Here is an 8,492-nt window from a genome sequence, read left to right as displayed (position 1 = left end):
AAGAATATAGAATACAGTAGCGATCTAGTTCGACGTGTTCAGTTTCAGAGATCAAGCGCATGGGAAGAAAAGATGATGTTGTGTCGTGCGTCATAGGTTTTTCACGTGTAGTGTATTTGTGGTGTACGTTTGGGAGGTTGACCCGGAAGCAGAGGGAAATTGTGGGGGCTGGAGTTTACGGCGAGGTCACTCTTAACTTCGAGTTCGTTGTTTTTTGTGTCCACACGGTGCTTAACTACGAGTGGGGACCCCCCGCGGCTCGTGGTTAGAGCGCTAACCATAAGATTTCTCGTGGCTCGAAACATCGAGCAAACCTCGAGGTTTGCTAACTACGAGTGCGTCTTCACGGTCCCTAACTACAAGCTCTAACCTCGAAGTTTCCTAACTTCGAGGTTAAGGGCTCCCGTCTGAACGTAACTTATAAGATATTTGCCAAAGTACTTGCTAACAGACTAAAACTGTGTGTTGATGAAATTATTCATGAAGATCAAACCTATTGTGTACCGGGCCGCACCATACATGATAACTTACACCTAACCCGAGATGTAATTGATTATGCCAATTATAACAATACTCGACTCGCAATTGTTAATCTTGATCAAAAGAAAGCATTTGATAATGTGAGTCATGTCTTTCTTTTTAACACCATGAAAGCCATGGGTATCGGCGACTCATTTATCTCTTGTATCAAACTCTTGTACGAAAACGCCGAAGGCATGGTCAAAGTGCACGGGTCCCTCACCGCACCGTTTTCCCTACAAAAGGGGATCCGACAAGGCTGCCCATTATCCGGCCTTCTGTACTCCATTGCCATCGAACCCTTTCTTCACACACTCAGGCACAGATTCAATGGCCATAGCTTTTTATTACCCAACACCAGCACGTGTGTTTCAGTGTCAGCGTACGCTGACGATATATCAATCTTTGTTACCACTGACACTGCCTTTGATATTATTCATGATGTGTATTGCATATTCAGTAAGTCATCCGCAGCATGTCTTAACTATGACAAGTCACAGGGACTGTGGCTTGGCCAATGGGCAAATCGTAGCGACAAGCCCCTCGGATTTAAATGGAGTAATGAGGGGCTTGTCATCCTCGGAGTACACTTAGGTAGTAACAACAAACACATAAATTGTAACTGGATTAAATGCAAGGAAAAACTAAGTAAAACTCTGTCTCGTTGGAGTTCACTCTCCAAAAGTCTCTCCCTCAAAGGCAGAACCTTAGTTGCCAATCAACTAGCTGCCTCCAAAACATTCCATTGTCTTGCTATTCTTTCACCACCCCAGCGTGTTCTGTCTGAATTACAAGACATGCTTGTCAATTTTATCTGGTGTAACAAAAGACATCTGTTAAAGAAACAAACCTTGTTTCAGGAATGTGAAAAAGGTGGACTTGGTCTAGCTTGTCTCCAAGCACGAATTTTTACCTTTCGCCTTAGTTTTGTCCAACGGTTTCTGAACCTCTTTCCTCACCCCGCGTACAAAATGTGCTCACACAATCTCCAAAAGTACAAGAATCTCAAACTAGACTCTCAACTTTTTCTCACTGACCTAGAACCAAAACACTATCATAGCTTGTCACCCTTTCATGCTGAACTACTTAGTGCTTGGAGAATATCCGGAGCTCATATTGAAGCGTCGTCCCTCTCCTTCAACCATGTGATGAATACACCCCTGAACCATCCCCTATTAATTCCAAGTTCAGTAGTAGGTCACACGGCTTTCCCCGCCAGACTCTTCGCAAGTGGTACCAAACTCGTCAAAGATCTCATCAACCCAACCCATGGCAAGTGGCTCCCAGCCAGTGACATCAAGCTTCCCCTACTTCTGCGACGATCTTCACTCCGCCTTCTTGATCACGAACTTTCCCATCTACACGAATCTCTCATCGAACACTTCCCTGCCCTCTTCACCATTGACGGACTTCGGTCATCCACACATCCCCCCCCATCACATCTCCGCAGGCATTGTTTCCCCCCTTCCGGCCAGAACCAGTGACAATCGAAACCTCCTCATCACGCCCACCCGTTCCATATACCGCATCCTGAACAAATCAGTGAACTCTTTGCCGTCTTTCACCTCAACAGCCTGGCACGAAAACGGCGTGCTGTCACCAACAAAGACAATTCACTGGTCGGACATTCATCGTCCCCCCTCCTCCAAACGAGATGGAGATACACAGTATAAACTGTTGCACAATGTCCTGCCACCACTCACAGTCCTCCACCACTTCAACCCTGACATTTCGCCGATGTGTGGATGGTGCGACGAAAGGGGGACCATTCTTCACCTGTTCCTCACCTGCGAGGCCATACAACCTGTTTTGGACCTTCTCCACAACCTGCTATCGCGTCTCCTACCTACGATTAAGCTCGACTTCGACCTCTACTGGACACTGGTCCCACACGCGCGGGGTCGAAGCAGGGAAGCCGTGTGTCTATCCAATTACCTAATCATCAGCCTAAAGAGCACCCTCTATTGGCTCTATCGTACCTCTCGGTTCCTAGACCCGATCCCCTTTTGGACAACCAAGATAAAGAACAGGATCACTCTTGAATATGAATTTTATAAGCTACAGAACAACACGAGCACCTTCACAAAACGATGGTGTCATAACAACTCACTCTTCACGATGCACGGGGAAAACATCACATGGTTGATATAATAATTGATATTACTGTCAACATTATGACCTCCATTTGCTTTTGTGTCACTCTTGGCTCAATACACCTTAAGCGAAAGTATGCGAGTTCTTCATGCTGACTGTAAGCACAGTCATATTGTTCGCCTTGTATCATAACATGTACCAATGTGAATAGTATGTAAGTGTGATGTAAACAAAGTGTCTTTTTCAAAAGCCACAAAGTTTTTCCTTTCTTCGGTGTAGAGCTCACTGCCTCCCCATAACGCGGCACAATGTATTGCTATGTTTATATATTATCCGCTGCTAACACAGCATAGATACGCCATAACCTGGCAAAACAAGCACATTTGAGTTTTTCATGTACACCCGCTGAAAACAGCTAATTATCCTCAATATTGTCACGAGCATTCTGCTTACAAGCTGGCTGCACCTTGTAAAAACCTCTTTTAGTTGTTATAATAATGCAATCATGCCGACTGCAAACGCAGTCCTCGATTATAGTGTTAGACCCGACAGTTACACAGAGTCTGTTCATTTCCATTTACCACCGACTGAATCCCCTGATTTGTATTCAACACCTCGATTCTACCGCATGGAAATTGTAAAATCACCCGTGATGTATTAAATGTCAACAAAAAAAAAGAAAAGAAAAGAAAAAAACATAGAAATGAAAATGTCGAGGGCGAATATGTTTCCCCCTTTTTTGTTGATTTGTATGTTTACACCGCATTCACCATGTGAAAAGTGCGCAAAAACGCAAAAATGCAAAAAAAAAGTGCAAAAATTATTGCCTTCTGTGTCACTCTTAGCTCGTTATGAGAAATCATCATGCTGACTGTAAGCACAGTCATCAATTGTTTTGACTTGTATGTACACATCATAATATGTATCAATGTGAATAGCTTGCAAGCATGATGTAAACAAAGCAATTTTTTTGAAAAGCCATAACGTTTTCTTCTTTTTCGGTGTAGAGCTTATTGCTCCCCATATTACGCCGCACAGTACTTTGCGACGTTTATATACCATCCGCTGTCACCACAGCATGTACGCCATAACCTGGCCAAATAAGGATATCTGAGTTAATCATGCATATATACCCACTGAAAACAACAATTAGTTCTCAATATCATAGTTACGAACTTTCTGCTAACAAGCTGACTGCAACAATGTTGTAAAACCTCCTTTAGTTGTCATGACAATGTAATCATGCCGACTGCTAAATACTGTTATACTTCATTTGATTTGCCTTAACACCTCGACTTTACCCCATGGAAATTGTGAACCACACGTGGTGTATTAAAATGCAAAAAAAAAAAAAAAAAAAAAATGAAAATGTCGAGGGCGAATGTACCCCCTCTTTTAAAATAATTTGTATGTAAACACTATATTCACTGTGTGAATAATGTGCAAGAGTGATGTAAATAAAGTACCATTTTGAAAAGTCAAAAAAAAAGTCTTCTTCTTCTTCTTCTTCTTCTTTTTCATTACAGCTACTTCTTGATAATTGAGTATATGAATATAAGAACGACCCAAGTCCAATATTTGGCCAAATTCAGTTTGACATGGGAAATTGTAGCTTATGCATGGACTCATCTTGTGTGCAAATGATAAATCCTAATTACCCCCGGAAGTGCCTGAAATGAATGAATTAAATCTTATATTAATGTAAGAATGAAGGACTTGGGTCATTCTTACATTCATATAATAGCGCCCTCTCTCATCCTTCTCCCATCTCTATAGCAAAATATCATGTATATGAATCAAAGAACGACCCAAGTCCATATGAATCAAAGAACGACCCAAGTCCACCACACAAAGTGGCCTCTCCACAATTAATGTAAATGTTAATTGTCATAATAATATATGTTCTAATTTGTATATACAATGTTGCCTTCCCATTAGAGTTAAATAGAATATTATTGGACAAATAAAAAAGATATGAAGTTTTTTTCAGTTTACTCGAAATGATCTTCCATGGACTTGGGTCGTTCTTATATTTATATACTCAATTGCTACTTAATACTTGCCCGTCCCCCCCCCCCCCCCCCCCCCCCCCCCCCAAAAAAAAAAAAGAGAAAAGAAAAAGAAACCTTCATGACATTTAAATCAACATTTCTGTCACAAATAGGCAAACTCTCATACTCTTTTCAGATTCTTTTAAGATGTAACGGAATTTGACCAGATATTTCTAGTCTGATGGCTCTAATATAAAGACACGATGAGATTCAGAGTTGCCAGTTTAATAAGTATTTCATGATGATTTTGCAGCAAAAGTATCATGACCATAACGGTAATTTGATTTTAATGCAAAATTATCATCAACAAGTAGTCCTCATTAAGATTAGCAACTCTGAAACAATGCTTGATGGGTTGAAGTACTGAATAGAACACTACTGCTACAAACTATATAAGGTGTATTTCATCCCATTGGCATCTTGTGCAAGCTGTACTACAGTGGGTTTGCTTTGGTGTCAGTGATGTACTATGATACAATATATTTGTGAAAGAAGACATCTATAAACATTTAAATACTGGTGCTACACATAAAGCAAAACAAACAAACAAACAAACAAACAAACAAACAAACAAACAAACAAACACCACCACCATCACAACCACTACCACCAAAACGCCTTGCAGCAAAATTTATGTCATAGATGATCCAATGGAAGGACTACATCATCCTTACCATTGCAAAACAGAAGAATCTAATTCTAATTCCTATTAGATTTATGAAATGTTGATATCTGTGAATCCATTCTTTCAGCTCTGTTAATGTCTGAAGCGGGTGATCATGGAACGCTGAACGTTGCTTTCAAATTGATAGCAAAATACCGATAATATCAAACACTATGAAGAGTGTGATAGCAAAATGGGATAAGCACCAATTTTAAGCACTTTACAGTAAGCTCTTCAACTGTCAACACACAGAGAAAATTTATCTTCCAAATCATACCTCACTTACAACATAACTAGGAATATCTTTTTAAGTTATCATAAAAACAAATCCATTAGTTTCATATGTTTTCTTTGTTTTGAGCAGCTTTGATCGCAAAAATCTCAATTTAACAAAAAAAAATGGTGTTAACTCATTTTGCAATCAAATTCTTCTCATGTATAGTATACTACCCTCCGCAGTCTCTACGTCACACGATTCATGAGGTCGTTAAATGACAAATACACATGACAGAGCTTAGATGAAATATATAACTAGCATTTGCTGCTGACTTTATTGATCAAGTTTGTTTATATTGTTGAGATTTGTTTTAGGGCGAGGCACACAAATGGCACAGACAAAGCATTCAACATGATATAATAACAATGATAACAAATCAAATGAAGTGAACATAGTACATAATATCTACTTTTCATAATAATATAATACAGGCTGGTATTCACTTAAAATAAAAACTTTAAATTCACAAAGTTAAAAATAGGTTAATTATGCTTTTTTGTTTTTGCTTTTTAGTCATTTAGTTTCTTGCTCACAAGAACGTTAATCTAAATACTAATATACACATGTAGAAAATATAAATACGTAAAACAGGCATCAATATCAAAATTCATCTTACTTTTAAACGACTAATAACAATAAATACGACAAGCAATGGAAAATCATCATTACCTTAGCTACACATCTTATATCTAATCTAACATAATAAGAACATACATAATGATAACATTTCAGATGTAATTGTCTGTGCCATTTGATGTACCTGCCCGCGAAACACGGGAAATAGTTTGTACAGATTGATGGATTTTTTTTTCATAAAGATGATGATAGTGGCAATCATAAATTTTCTAAAATTTGTTAATCCCATAACTTCTATTTGAGCACAAAATAGATATAATAATCTTTTTCTCTTTTTTTTTAACTCAGTGGCATCGCTTTAGCTTTGTAATTCAACGAATAATTTTTTATCACATATTTCTCAAGTCTAAAGCATTTGCACGATGTTGTATTCCTACAGGTCCATGAAAACGCTTGTCCAATGATCATTTGCTGTTAGTTTTATTTTTCCATTAAGATTTTCCCCAAATTCTGTTTCTTTGTAATTGAAATAGTGAGAGGTTTGTGTTTACTGCAGAACAGTTTTATGTGAGCAACGACTCTACATCGCTTGCTGAAGCTTAGGTAATAGCCAATAATTCATCATTCTTGTCATAAATTGATCAATTTTATAACTTGCGAGCGTCTGCCACTATTATAATAATGGACCGAAGACAGAACCTTCGTGTGAATATTTTGCTTTTGTTGTTCAGTTTGTTTGTTTTTATTTTTGGTCTGGGTTTGTATTGTGTTGTTGTTTTTTTTCTTTTTTCTTTTTCATTTGCATATGGCCAGCTTTCCGCAGATTGTAGCAGGTTACTTAATGTTGCGTCGGAGTGAACCCTGTGAAAGAAGAGAGGAAATATGGAAAAATGGTTTTTAGAATCTCAACATGTCATTAATGAATTACAGTATAACATATCAGTTTTATCATATATGATAGAATAGCTTCAGTGTGTAGGAATTATGTAGAGTAATCATGATAACGTTATTGAGATTATTAATGAAAATGATAAAGATTACATTTAGTGATTGATAATATTTTGAATTCTATGAAGTCTCCTCTTTCCTTCGTTTTTCGACTTCACTGAATTTATCACTCGGTCACCAATCTTTTGCATAACGCTACGATTGAAACCCGACTTGAATTTGCTATTGCACACAAAACAATGATATACATTATATACATTTTTACACTTCATAGTCTTTATCCTGTATAGTAAGGGTATGCACAAAATTAAAAGAAACGATAAACAAATGGATAATTGATCAAATAGATCAATACATGCTTAAACCTTGAAATGAATTAATAAATATACTAATTATCAATCTCCATCATGTAATATCGCAAAATGGCATTGTTATTCATTAGCAAAAATGTATCGTCACTAATTCATTTACCGTGAATACTGCGTAGATAATTACCTTCCTCAATGCACTCGCCCTCGCCTCCTCCGCCTCATCGGCCTCGATCTTCTCAATCATCTTGGCGACGTAGGACTGCCTGACTGCACGTCGATACACACTGGTGTCGTGGTGCTTTGCGTCTTCCTTGATGACGAATCTCAGTGCACTCTCCCAGTCCATCCCTGTCGTGCCCTTGAAAGCTGGAATCCTCTTATACACGGAGGGTACCACGCCCCTCGCACTTGGCTGCCAAAGTGGAGTTGGTCTGTTGGTGGACGTGATGGTGGAACGGGCATTCCCTGTTGACTTTGTGCCTCTGGCGATTGCACGGGGAGTGTACTTGCTCTGGAAGTGATGATTAGAGTCAAGTCAAACAGAGAGATAAATAAAGTAAAGGCCGAGTACTTCAACTCTTAGACGACACTTGTAAGCCTAAGGTAATTTAAGAAGTACAATTTTGTTAGAGAGATATCAGAAAACCCAGCTATTGTCCAAACTGCCTTGTCATTCTTGAATGTAGGAGAAATGGTGAAGTCATGAATTGATATCGATCTCCTTTTCTTTCTAAGATTACAAGATCTTACCTTAGGATATAAAGAGGAACCTCTGTTGGAAGGAGAGCTGGTTTCTGCTCTGTCAATCCAAGGCTCTGCAACTATCTTCCTGGTGACACTGCTTCTGAGTCCTAGCTGTCGCTGCTTGCAGGAAAGTTTGCTCTTAGTGCACGATTGAATGGCTCCGCAGGGCGAAAGGTGATGGTCATCCCTGGTCGACGATGACCGGCCTCCCTCCCGAGCGTCTACTGGAAGGCGAGCTGGCTGATGAAGAGGAGATTTACGGACCGGTCGAGGGAGTAAGCTCTTTCGACTCATCAGCGTCTTGCTCG

The sequence above is a fragment of the Diadema antillarum genome, unplaced genomic scaffold, assembly GCF_040938485.1.
Source record: "Diadema antillarum isolate AM-2024a unplaced genomic scaffold, OU_Dant_1.0 seq00000735_RagTag, whole genome shotgun sequence".
Lineage (NCBI taxonomy): Eukaryota > Metazoa > Echinodermata > Echinoidea > Diadematoida > Diadematidae > Diadema > Diadema antillarum.
The sequence above is the reverse complement of the archived record's forward strand: the minus strand, read 5'-3'. Positions refer to the sequence as shown.